At 36.9% G+C, this 14,389-nt stretch overlaps 1 protein-coding gene and 1 pseudogene across 4 annotated transcripts in view; both read left to right on the forward strand.

Annotated features, from left to right (window-relative positions):
* CUNH8orf34 (chromosome unknown C8orf34 homolog) overlaps positions 1-14,389 on the forward strand; it is a 488,639-nt gene that overhangs the window by 150,003 nt on the left and 324,247 nt on the right. The window lies entirely within an intron of this gene.
* Positions 12,972-13,801, forward strand: LOC117079164 (annotated as a pseudogene).

Genomic DNA, 14,389 nt, shown 5'->3' on the forward strand with positions numbered 1-14,389 from the left:
AGTGGTGTGATTAGGAATATATTTCTACAGTTGTGTCACTGGAACTTGCTAATTGATTGGATGTGGGAAATTGCGGAACAAACCAGTCAGTGATGGACTGCTAGGTTTGGGAGATGAGCAACTAGGTCAATTGTGATACCACTTACTACAATTAGAAAAACTAGGAAAAAATCAAATTTGTCAGGTTTGGATAACATCAAGAGTTCTCATTTAGATTGTTTATTTTGAGTTGCCTATTAAACATGTTTATATGAGTTATTGCTTATGAGAGAGATTTGATTTATAACTATTCATATTCTCATTTTTTTAGTCTCAAAAACCCTTTACATTGTTAAAAATTAGAGAGGACCCCAAAGAGCCTTGATTTACATGGATTATATCTATCAATATTAGATTCTTGTGTTGATAATATATATATTGATATTAGATATCTAAACGTTAAAAATTTAAACTAATACCAAATTTACGTGTTTTTTTTTTAAATAGCAGTGATTAAACCATTACCCTAACACAAATAACCTTTTTGGGAAAAATACTTTTATATTCTAAAACAAGATGTTAGTAAGAAAGTTGCATTGTTTACATTTTGAAAATCTTTAATGTATGGCTTAATGAAAAACTGCTACATTTTCATATCTGCTTCTGCATTCAATCTGTTGTGATTTGTTGTTTTGGCTGAAAAAAATCTCTAACATCAGACGTGTAGCTGGAAAGAGAGAAGCATGTAGAAATAGCCATCATCAATATTTGGTGAACACTGCTCTAGATATCTTTTGAGACAGAAAATATATTGAAATTTGGCTTGGAGACTAGGTATAAACATAATGTATGATAGAAAGTATTGCACAGGTTGCATACGCCTTATCCAAAATACTTGGGGCAAGAAGTGTTTTGAATTTCAGGTGGCTTTTTGGATTTTGGAACACTCATATATATATAAAGAGATATCATGGGGCTGGGACCAAAGTCTAAAGCAAAATTCATTTATGTTTCATATACATCTTATACACATCACCTGGAGGTAATTTTATGCAATATTCTTAGTAACTTTGTGCATGAAACAAAGTCTTGACTGTGTTTTCACTGTGACTCATCACCTGAGGTAATGTATAAAATGCTCTACTTGTGACGTCATGTCAATGCTCAAAAAGTTTCAGCTTTTGGAGTATTTCAGATTTTCAAATTAGGGATGCTCAACCTCTACAAAAAATGACATCATATAAATCCTGACATTTTAAAACAGTAAGTTACTATGTAATAATTGTATTATTTTTGCAAAAACCATAAAGCTATTATTCTACTCCAAATATAATACAACACCTTTTGGATTTTGTACCAGAAGAATGTATTTCTGACTCACTAAAAAAGCATAATTTATGAATATATTCTTAAATATCTATTTCCTTTAATAAACAAACCATCATATTTTAGAATTAGTTTCATCGTCATCTGTACCGACTCCAGGCAGAACTCCATGTTGACCATACTCAGTGGCAAGTGTATAAGTGGTAGGCATGGCCTCCCAGCTTTGTTCTGCTTTTCTAGACCCCCTCTGTGTGCCTGTCATTGTCTCACCCCAGCTGGTCTCCTTCTTATGCCATGAGTTTCCTTACAGTTCGCAGAAATGTAATAATTCCTCCTCTTGCCGTTATGATCTATGTTCATTTTAAGTACAAAGATATAACCATCACCATTTCTAGGTTCATTTGCTCCTTGTAATATATTCTGTTAAACCTTGGCTGCCTGAATCATAAATTAGCTTGTATGGGGTTGTTACTGTGCTTGGCTCTTGTCCTTCTCTTTTTTTTTCTGAGCTCTGACTTGCAGCGGCTTTGGTGTCCACACCTTTGTTGATGAGCTAAAGAATTTTAACTGTTCTTGGAACTGAAACAGATATAACCCTCACAGGATAAATTATGGATGCCCTGACACTCAGTTAAGTGTCAGCCTCAGGACATAGCCTTCTCCCTCACACCCTCTCTCTTCCCAGCACTAGCTGAAGGGAATATTCATTTAACTAAATTGTATGACACTGCCGATTTTCATTTACTTACCTAATATTCCTATTTTTTGAAGACTTTGTGGAAACTGCTAAATTTTATTGCACATTTATTATTTTTAATTTTTATTGAGGAAGATGCCAAAAGTTTGTCATAAATAACTTTCCACTAACAAAAAAAAAAAAACAAAACATTTCAGTGCAAAAAAAAAAAAAAAAATCGACCCCACTTTCATATCTGATTTTTGTAGAATGCCAGATAACAGAAAGGAGTCACAGGCTTCCAGAGCCATTGCGACCATTCTTTGGCTGTCTGGCAATCACCCTTGGAGGAGTGGGAGAGCCTGTCCCATAGCACCCTCTGGTGACCATGAAGCTCACAATCCTGAATTTTCCTGAATAAGAAAATGAATCTCAGGGAGATAGCCACTGAAAAACAGCCAATTGGAATGGTTTGCAGTTAGTATTCACCTGGTACATATGTCTTTAATGTAGTAGTAAATACAGCTTCTTCTTTTTACTCTTAACAATTTTGGGGATTCACTAATATATATTTTTCTTAACCTTTATAAAATATGGAATTTTTTAACCATCATTTTCTAATTCAGTTATAATTTCATTGAAATCATTTTTTCATGGACTTTTATGTTATTTTGTGAACTCTGAGAAAGGTAATAAGAATCACTATCTATTTAAAATAAAGAAATAAAATGAAACAGAGGTTAACTTTTTTTTAAGTTTTTTTTTTTTTTTTTTTTTTTTTTTAAGTTGTGGGAACTCTTACCAATTCCTTAGTCATTAACCTTTTTCTTTCTCTTGTATGACTACTGTATTGGCTTTCTATTACTGCTGTGACACCTTAAAACAACACAAATTTATTATCTTACAGCTCTGTAGTTTCAAAGTTGAACATGAGTTTCCCTGAGCCAAACAAAGTCAAGGTGCAATCAGGGCTGTCTTCTTTCCATTCCAAGGGAAATCTGTTTCCTCATCTTTTCCAGCCTCTAGGACTGCCTGTATTCCTCTAGTGTGTGGCCCCCTTGTTATGCCTTCAAAACCAGCAACATCTTTCTGTCTCTAACTTCAGCCAGGAACAACTCTCCCTATTTATGGAATCATGTTAGGTTGAGGCCACCTGGCTAATGCAGATAATCTCTCTATCTCCAGATCTTTAATCATGCAAAGTCCCTTTGCATATTTATGCAAATGTAATTATATAACTAATTACATATAGAAATGTAAATATTCATTCATTCATAATGGAACATATTCACAGGTTTCGGGTATTAGGACATGAACATCTCTGGGAAGTCATCATTCTGCCCACATAGCCACTATCCAAGTTCAAATCGTAGTACCTTTTATATCTGTATGTGGTTCTTCAAGCTCCCATGATTCCAATTCATCTTTCAAAATGCCACATAGTAGACATGATTGGTACCTGCCCAGTTTCCCTCCACTAGGGCAGTGTGACCTATCCTTCAGTTGCTGAGTGTTGGGTGTTTATGCGCTTCTTTTCTTGTCTTCTCCTGGTTGCCTCATTCTTTTATAGGTTTCACTTGAGAGAACTCAAGAACTCACTTTCTCAGCATCTCATTCTAGGGAAAACTACCTAAGACATGCCACAAGAAGATTCTTCCTAAAGCAAAATCTTGTTGAAATTTTTTTATTGACTCTCTGGTATCTACCAAATTAAACAAAAATTACTTTTTTAGCCATTTTTCTTTTATTTATTTTATTTTTAATGGAGACAGGACCTTACTTTGTCACCTGGGCTGGTGTGCAGTGCTGTGATCATAGCTCACTGCAACCTTGATGTCCTGGGCTCAAATGACCCTCCCACCTCAGCCTCTTGAGTAGCTGGGACTACGAACATGTGCCACCATGCACGGCTGATTTTTTAATTTTTTTAGAGACAGGGTCTTCCTATGTTGCTCAGGCTAGTCTCAAACTCCTGGCCTTAAGCAATCCTTTCTTCTCAGCCTCCCAGGGAGCAGGGATTTTCTGCATGACCCACCATGCCAGACTCAAGTCCAAATTTCTAAGACTAGAATTAACAGTCTCCATGTCGTGGCTCTCATCTATCTCTTATGATTGATTTCCTTCTTTTTTCTATCCAAACTGTATTGTACTCAACAAGAAATAGGGTAAAGTAGCCAGAAGACAGTACTTCTAGGTAATATTTTTGTTTATTTTCACATTTTTGTTCATGTCATTCCCTTTTCTTTCTCTGACTGTGATCCCTCCTTCAAGTTCCAGCCTCCCTAGTCAGCCCTGCAGAAAGTGAGCTCACCTGCCAGGATCCTTTAGCAAGCACAGTGACTGCATCACAAATGACACACTTTGTGTTCACTGCTTGAAGAAGTAGCCTAGTATTCTGAAAAAATCCACAGAAAGGCTGGATTGAATCTTGGCACCTGCCATTTACTAACTACATGGCCTTCAGGAAGTTACTTCCAGATGCTGACAAGAAGAGAAAACCAAACACCGCATGTTCTCACTCATAGGTGGGAACTGAACAATGAGATCACTTGGACTCGGGAAGGGGAACTTCACACACTGGGGCCTATCATGGGAGGGGGGAGGAGGGAGGGATTGCATTGGGGAGTTATACATGATATAAACGTCATGCACATGTACCCTAGAACTTAAAGTATAATAAAAAAAAAATAATAAATAAATAAATAAATAATAAATAAATAAAAAAAAAGAAATTTAGTTACCTTCTCTGTAAATTGCAGATGGTTTTAGTGACTATTGAAACTAACATTAATTTATCATGGAAAGTAATTTAAACTAAAATATCCACAATATAAAATATTTCTGAGAAGTATATGGGAAAACATTTCAAAGGGAAGAGAACAGAGGATCACTATAACCTCCTGCTGAAAAAGACGCTGTATAATGTAGGCATTGATACCCTCAAAATATCATTACACTTGTATGCATCAAAGGACCCAACACTCATAAATTACACATCTGATAAGAAGTTAATATCCAGAATATATAAATAACTCCTATAACTCAGCAACAAAAACTAATTACTCAATTAAAAAATGGGCAAAGGGTTTGAATAGACATTTCTCCAAAGATGATATACAAGTGACCAACAGGCATCTGAAAAGATGCTCCATATCACTAATCACCAGAGGGAAAAAAACGTGATGAGATACCCTCTGAGACCCATTAGGATGGCCACTATCAGAAAACAAACAACAAACAAAATGAAAAAATAGCAAGTGCTGGTGAGGATATGGAGAGAGTGGGACTGTGTGCACTGTTTGTGGGAATGTAAAATGGTGCAGCCATAACAGAAAATAGTATAGCAGTTCCTTAAAAAGTTAAAAATAAAAATACCATCTGTTATGGTTTGCATGTTTGTATCTTTCCAAAATTCATATTGATATGTAATCCCCAATGTAAAAGTATTAAGAAGCAGGGTCTTTAGGAGGCGGTTAAGCCATGAGGGATCCACCCTCATAACTGAGATTAGTGCCCTTATGAAAGGGCTTGAGGAAGCCTGTTTGGTTCTTCTGCTTCCTCTCCACCATGTGAGCATGCAGCAAGATGGCTCAACTCAGAGATAAACGGCATGCTCTTACCTTCAGATTCAGGCACTGAATCTGCTAGCACCTTGATCTGGACTTCCCAGTTTCCAAAATTGTAAAAAATAAATTTATGTTATTATACAAGACCTAGTTCAAGTTATTTTGTTATAGCAGCAGGAATGAACTAAGATACCATATTATGAAGCAATCACACTTCTAAGTATATATCCAAAAGAATTAGAAGTAAGATCTATAGGAAATAATTGGACACCCGTGTTCATAGCAGCATTATTCACAATGGCCAAGAGGTGAAAGCAACCAAGTGTTCACTGACAGATGAATGGATAAACAAAATGCAGTATATATATACAATGGAATAGTGTTCAGCCTTCAGAATGAAGGAAATAATGTCCCATGCTACAACATGGCTGAACCTCGAGGACCTTATGCTAATTGAAATAAGCCAGTTACAAAAAGACAAATTGGTGCCTGCCCAGTTTCCCTCCACTAGGTCTGTGTGAGCTATCCTCCAGCTGCTATGAGTGTTGGGTGTTTATGCGCTTCTTTCCTTGTCTTCTCCTGGTTCCCTCATTCTTTTATAGGTTTCACTTCAGAGAACTCCTCAATAAATCACTTTCTCAGCATCTCATTCTAGGGAAAACTACCTAAGACATGCCACAAGAAGATTCTCCCTAAAGCAAAATCTTGTTGAAATTTTTTTATTGACTCTCTGGTGTCTACCAGATGATCATCTGCATGATTCTACTTATATGAAGTATTTAGAGTAATCTGAATTACAGAAACAGTGTAACAGTGGTTGTCATGAGCTGAGGGGAGGGGGAAATGGGAAGTTATTGTTTAATGAGTGTAGAGTTTCATTTTGCAAGATGAAAGATGTCTACCCAACATTGGTTTGCACAGAGATCGGCTGCACAACAATGTAAATAAACTTAACATAGTTGAACTGTACACTAAAAATGGTTAAGATGGTGAATTTTATGTTATGATTTTTCCATAACTAAAAAATATAGACTTTTAGGCTAGGCACAGTGGCTCACGCCTATAATCCCAGCACTTTGGGAGGCCGAGGAGGTGGATCACTTGAGGTCAGGTGTTTGAGACCAGCTTGGCCAACATGGTGAAACCCTGTGTCTACTAAAAATACAAAATTTTCGGGCATAGTGGCAGGCACTTGTAATCCCAGATACTCGGGAGACTGAGGCAGGAGAACCCCTTGAACGTGGGAGGCGGAAGTTGCAGTGAGCCGAGATCACACCACTGCACTCCAGTCTGGGTGACAGAGTGAGACTCCATCTCAAAAAAAAAAAATATATATATATATAATATATATATATATATGTGTGTGTGTGTGTGTGTGTATGTGTGTGTGTATATATATGTGAGTGTATATATATTCGTGTGCATCTATATATATGTGTGTGTGTATATATATTCTTTATAACATCAGTACATTCATAGGCACTCTTAGAATAATGTCTACTGACCTAAGCAGATGTCATAAAGCAAAAGTAAACTTTAGTTAGAACAATTCCACTGGAGGTCTCAATAGCGAAGTACAGTACAGTCCTCCCTGATGCTGATGTTCTGGCTTTAGACTGGGGTATATTTTAGAGTATTTAGTGCCGTAGGCAGTCTGTATATCTTTTAGGCAACTCATCAGAAATACTGCTGTCTTTAGCTCTTATTACATGTTGAGTGGTAGTGAGTCTGTTTCTAGCCCTTGAAACTTTAAATAGATGTGTAACAATAATTATATATATATATATATATGTATATACACACACAATAATAACAATGTACTATTTAGTGCATACTAAATTCTCAACCTTGGGGTAAGCATTTTATATAGATTATGCCATTTTATCTTAATAAACATAGTTAACATTTATTGAGAACTTATTATGCTAGATAGTGTTCTACATTATTTGCTTGCATTATCTCATTTAGTATTTACTAATATCTTGGGAAATAGAGAGTATTATCCACATTTGACAGGTGAGGAAATTGGGACCCAGAGGTTAATAAACTTAGCAGAAGTCACATAAAAAGAAAATAGGAGTGGAGCACAAAGCACAGCCAATTAGCTCCAGAGTCCATGGCTCTTAACAATTATATCATATTTATGAGACAGGTGCTATTATCCACCATTTAATAGATGGACTAACAGAAGCACTTGGAATTTTATAAGCTCCTCTTTGTCACGTAGTAAGTGGAGGAGCTAGAACTGAAACCTAGACAGTTTAACAATCCAGAGTCTACACTCTCAATCTCTGCAACTGGTTATGTCATTACATTTCCTGTCTTTGTGCCTAGTGTAGGGTAATTATTCAATTAATAATTGCTATGTTTATTACTAGAAACTTCTTGTCTACAATGGGTACTATTGTATAGCCCATGCTAAGCTTTTGTTAAATAATTACTGGGTAAATAACTAGCCAGAAATTACTAAAAACTTGTTTATCTGTTTATGTTGTTCTGCCTTTTGTGGCCTTTTGCTGGTTTTCCTACCACAAGACATTTTCTTTGTTATTCTATTACCTTAAGAGCTCTGTGTTTATTGTTTTTACTAAGTAGTTAAGAGAGTTAAGACAGAACAGTGTCTTAAAAAGAAGTTATTTTTCTCTTAAGAAAGAGACTTAAGATAGTATAATGTTCATGCTCACAAAAATTGCTTTACCATGAAAGATAAATATATATGACACCATGTAATAGACTGAATAGGCAGTTCATGAAGACGGTAGTTATCAGGCATGTAGTGTGACAGCTAAGTGCTTTGAAGACACATTCTCACTTATACTCACAACAACCCCATGAGAAAGCTCTCATGATCTCCATTTTATATGTAAGAAAATGGAAGCCCAGAGAATTTGGTGAGTTGAGCAAATTTAAGAGAGACGTAATAAAATGCACAATTCAAATTTGAGCATCAATTTACCTTCAAAACTTATTTACTTAATTGCTATGCAACCTTGCCTTTCTAAAAAGTTAAGAAGCTCCAGTAGGGCTTATTTTAAGTTGCTTCACACTGGCTATATGTGTACCATTGACATCAGCCATAGACAGTGTGCCATGGGCTGTCAGACCGCTTGACACTTGCCTCACTAAGTACACCCATGGAAGGGGCAAAATCTTAACTCCTTCCAAGTAAGGATGTCTTTTCACCAGATAGCTTTGTTTTGCTATTTACTTTCTATTTCTGTTTATTTCTCCCCAGGCAGACAAATCTGAGTTTTATTGCTTTTTTTAGTCAGTAATTGGAGAATGTTCTAGCAGAGCATACTGTAATAGCTGTGATCCTGTTGTCTTGTTTCTGTGTTCTAGAATCTCTTGCCTACTCACATGTGACCTACATGTGCATTATATGATATTTTGGGCACTAGGAAAATATCTGTAGAACTGCTTTATATCCTATGTTGGTCATATGTTTGATGTTTATCAGGTAAAAGTTCTAATACTAACAAAGATAACCATGTAAACTTCGCTCAGAGTTCTCTCAGCATGGTTGTGGTCCATGTTCATCTCAAAAATAAAACATGGAAAGTGATAACCCAAGAAAAATATTTGCAGTTTATATCACAGACAGAACTTAATAATTCTAATTATAGGGAGCTTCTTAAAGCAGAGAATAAAAGACCTAAATTCCACTATAAATGAGCCATATAAGGAGATTGTTTATAGAAAAAATCCTTCTTAACTATATAAAAAGATGCTCAGCTTTACTCAAAACAAAAGAAATGCAAATTAAGCATTACTACTTACCTGTCAGATTAACAAAAATCCCCATTTGTCAGATACTCTGTTGATGAGGCACTGGAAACAGACAATTTCACACATTGCTGGTGGGAATCCAAAATGCTACAAACACTATGCAGGGAAATTGTGCAATATCTAGTACATTATATGTGCAATTATTCTTTGATGAAATGATCCCATTTCTATGAATCTGTTCTGAAGACACACTGGCAAAAATACAAAAAGACCTATATGTGTGACTGTACCTTGTCATACTATTTTAATAACAAAAGAGTAGAAAAAATAAAATGTCCATTAAAATAAAAATACTGGATAATTACAATATATCCACACAAGAGAGTACTATACAGCTATACAAATGAAAGAATATCTCTATGTATTAAGGAATGACCCCGGGATAATATATTGTTAAATGAATAAAGGAAGGGACAGAAATGTGTTTTTAGTATGCTACCATTCATCTAAGTAAGTGTAATGAAAATATAAATGCATATTTGATTCTATTTTTTGGGGGGTGGGGGCAGAAATGGAGTTTCATTCTTGTTGCGCAGGCTGGAATGCAGTGGTGCGATCTTGGATCACCGCAACCTCTACCTCCCGGGTTCAAGCGATTCTCCTGCCTCAGCCTCCCAAGTAGCTGGAATTACAGGCATGCACCACCACCCCCAGCTAATTTTGTATTTTTAGTAGAGATGGGATTTCTCCATGTTGGTCAGGCTGGTCTCGACCTCCCAACCTCAGGTGATCCACTCAGCCTCCCAAAGTGCTGGGATTACAGGCATGAGCCACCGCACCCAGCCCACGTTTGCTTCTATGAAAACCCAAACAACAATAGCAAAACCTGCCCTACTGTAAAATACACACACCCACATGCATGTGCACACAGATCAAATTGTTTTTAAAAGTTGCCTATGGCAGAAGAGATGGTATGGGGGTAGAAATAAAGAAAGGTAAAGAGAGGAGAAGATAGGGATAGAAGCTTGCCTCTTAGAATTTTGAATATTTGACTTTGGAACAATTTAAATATTCTATATAATTTAAAAACAAAGTTAAATCTTAAAACAGTAATTTCTTATTATCCAAAACAAAATGAAACAAATGAGCACAACTGCATTTCAATTTTTTACATAAACACGCTGAGATGAATTACTCTAAGCCATTATCAACAGTGATTTGATTGTCTCTAGTGGAAGGTACTCTAAGGACAGGGAGAACAGCACCGCAGTCTGAAAGTGTTTTTAGTAATCATGTTGTTAATGATAGTGCTGATATAATTATAATGAAACTGCTGTGTATGCTTTGCGTGATATACAGAAGAAGTACTTACGTTGGTATCTTTAAGAACTAGAATTTTTGGCATGGGGAAAGGAAATATATATATGTAAGGTCAATAAATTTAAGTAAAAACATTATAATCCTGATTTCAAATCAGAAATATCATGAATAACTCAGTATTTTTTTATTTTAAAAAATAAAATGCACATTCTAGTGGCAGTGAGCACAACTAGAGCCCAGATATTGTTTTCTAAATAGCATTTTCTTTTAAAAGGAACCAAGTCTCCTTGGAGAAATGGCTGAATTTGGGACTGTACTAAGAAAGTACAAGTTGAGTCTGGAATATCTTTTTTAACAAATAACTTTGGGGGGTACATGTGCAGGTTTGTTATATGAGTGTATTGCATGACACTGAGGTTTGGGGTATGAAAGATCCCATCAACCAGGTAGTGAACATAGTATCCAATGAGTAGTTTTTCAGCACTGGCTCCTCTTTTTCTCTCCCCACTCTAATAGTCCCCAGTGTCTATTGTTCCCATCTTTATGGCCATGTTTGCCTAATGCTTAGCTCCCACTTATAAGTGAGAACATGTGGTATTTGCTTATCTGTTCCTGCATTAATTGGCTTAGGATAATAGCCTCCAGCTGCATCCATGTTGTTGCAGAGGACAGGATTTTGTTCTTTTTTATGGCTGCATAGTTGAAATATTTTTTAGTGCCAGAAAGCAAAGATACATTCAAATGATGATGGGACTTGTCAAACGGATACAGGAACCAGATTATCAGGGCTTCTCCTGGCAAAATCTGGGAAAATTCAAGCATGAAAAAAAATGATGATAATGTGTTATAGCCCATTAAATAAAATAATAATCCATATGTCCATACTGATATATATACATCCATACATTAGGTGAAGGAGAATGCATAGTATACTACCAATGAATACATTCAGAAGGAATGATGGAATTAGAAAGCCACAAATTGGCAACTGTCATAGTAGTTGATGTAGTCGGGTGTCAGCAAAGGATGTTAAAATTTGCAGATAAAATTTTGATGAATTCCAAGATATTCCCCAGAAGATACTTATTAATTAACAAAAGGAGCCACTTTTCACTGGAGAAACCTGGATGATACCACCTGAACCAGGTGATCAAGGTTAATACCTTCAGTGAGAGGAAAAACAACATCACGTGCCTTTTGATATGAAAAGAATGAAAAGAATACTGATACAGGATGTTTGTTTCATCCAAATCTCATGTTGAAATGTAATCTCCAATGTTGAAGTTGGGGCCTGCTGGGAGGTGATTGGATTGGGGGCAGATCCCTCATGAATGGTTTAGCACCATCCCCTTGATGATGTTAGTTCTTGTCCAGTTAGTACATGTGAGATCTGGTTGTTGAAAAGTGTGTGTGACCTCCCTGCTCACTCTCTTGCTCCCGCTCTGGCCATGTGAAATGGTGGCTCTGCATAGCCTAGAGCCATGACTCCTGAAGCCTTCACCAGGAGCAAATGCCAGCACCGTGGTTCCTGTACAGCCTGGAGAACCATGAGTCAATTAAACCTCTTCTTAAAATAAATTACCTAGACTCAGGTATACCTTTACAGTAACAAAAATGGCCTAACATAAATATATCACTTCTGTGTTATTCTTTCCAAAGTGCATAACTTGAATATAATCATAAGCAAACACTGGAAAACACCAGTTGAGGGGCCTTCTAAAAAATAACTGGCCCATACTTTTCAAAAACATGAAGGTCATAAATCAAGGAAAGACTGAAAACTGTTTCAAGTTAAAAGAGATTTTTTTAAAAATGACAATTGAATGGCACGTGGGATCCAGGATATTCTTTTACCGTGAACAACAGTATTTCAGATAATTGGGGAAATTTAAACAAGGTTGGTGCATTAGTATTATATTATCCTACTTTGACCATATAAGAAAATGTCCTATACTCTAAAGTGTTTAGGGACAAAGGAGCATCATATCTGCAACTTACTTTTCAGTGGTTCTGAGGAAATTTTATATGTAAAGAAGAGAACACTCACTGCCACACATCCACCCTCACACCCAACCCCCTCAACATGCACACAGATGAGAGAGAAAAAAATGGTAAGGCAAAGTGTCAACCAAAATGGTAATGCAAAATATGAACCAACAATGTTGACATTATCATATTAACCATTAACATTCGGGCAAACCAGGGGAAGGGTATACAGAGTTTTATTTTTTTTCTTTTTCTTTTTGCAACTTTTCTCTAAGTCTGAATTATATATTAAAAAAGTTTAAATAGATATTCCTCGATCTGAGCTGTCTGTAGAAGCCACTGCAGACAGGGAGGCAGAGGGAGAAGCTTGGGAAGAAGAGATATTTGCCATGGCTGAACACTTTGAAGAAATAATTAGATGTCCTGCCTGTCCAAATGGTCTTGAAGAACCTGTGCAACTGAAATGTGGATACGTCTGCTGCCTCCAATGCATCAATTCACTGCAGAAGGAGCCCCACAGGGAAGGTTTACTGTGCCCCTTCTGCTGTGTGGTCTCTCAGAAGAACTTGGTCAAGCCCAAGTTCAAGCTGAGGGCGCTGGTTTCCACGATCAAGGAACTAGAGCTCAAGCTGAAATCAATTCTAAAAATGAACCCAAGGATGAAGAAGTTTCAAGTAGATATAACCTTGGATGTGGACACAGCCAAAAACTTCTCACCATTTCTGAAGACCAGAGGAGTGTCCATGTGGGAATTTCAGCCAGAATAGGAAGGAGCAAGCTGAAAGGTTCACCTTTGCACTATGTGTCCTGGGTGCCCCTCCCTTCACGTCCAGCCACCATTACTGGGAGGTCGATGTGGGCATTTGTAAGGAATCTGTGAATCGACAGGGGGACATTGTACTTTCTTCAGATCGAGGCTGCTGGACTGTAGATTCCAGAAAATGAAAGGTCTTTGCTGCCAGCACCATGGCTTTGCCTATTCTCTAGGTGAGTCCCCAGCTGCACAGAGTGGGAATTTTCATGGATATAGGTATGAGGTTCATTTATTTTTATAATGTTAGTGATGGGTGTCATATCTACACACACAAAATTTCTTTTAGCCACTGCATCCATTTTTTGCTCATAAACGTGAAACTCAAGATGGAGCTTTGCGAGTATCTGTCCTGTGATCAATCCAGACAATGCCAGTCCCCCAATTTATTCTGGGGAAAGTAAATAAACATTTGAACATAATCATCCATAGGAAGTTTCTGTATGCCCACAGCCAGAGCTAAGAATTTTCTGCTAGATACACATAGGTACAAAGGGATAGAAGGTAAAGATCAATTTTGTTGTCATGTTGCTTTCTTCAATAAGTAAATATTTTGAAATTTCAAAAAAGAAGATATTTCTTAGTTTATCCACTTATTACCAACCCAATAGAATTAGTACTCCGTGTGTGTGTCCACATTCTTGTCTTTAAGGTTTTTTTTTTTGTTTTATTTTGTTTTTTTAACGGAGTCTCACTCTGTCCCCAGGCTACTGTGCAGTGGCATGATCTCAGCTCACTGCACCCTCCCCCTCCCAGGTTAAAGCGATTCTCCTGCCTCAGCCTCCTGAGTAGCTGGAATAACAGGTGTATGCCACCACGCCCGGCTAATTTTTTTACTTTTGGTAGAGATGGGGTTTCACCATTTCACATTAAGAGGAATCAGGTTCCTTTAGAATAATGGTTGATTCCAGGTCTGGAGCAAGGAATATACAAAAAGTGCCTGACAGAGCTATATCTTGTACCAGAAGGCAAGAACACTACCAAAGATCACTAAGA

The sequence above is a fragment of the Trachypithecus francoisi genome, unplaced genomic scaffold (assembly GCF_009764315.1).
Source record: "Trachypithecus francoisi isolate TF-2019V2 unplaced genomic scaffold, Tfra_2.0 Lachesis_group7, whole genome shotgun sequence".
Taxonomy (NCBI): domain Eukaryota; kingdom Metazoa; phylum Chordata; class Mammalia; order Primates; family Cercopithecidae; genus Trachypithecus; species Trachypithecus francoisi.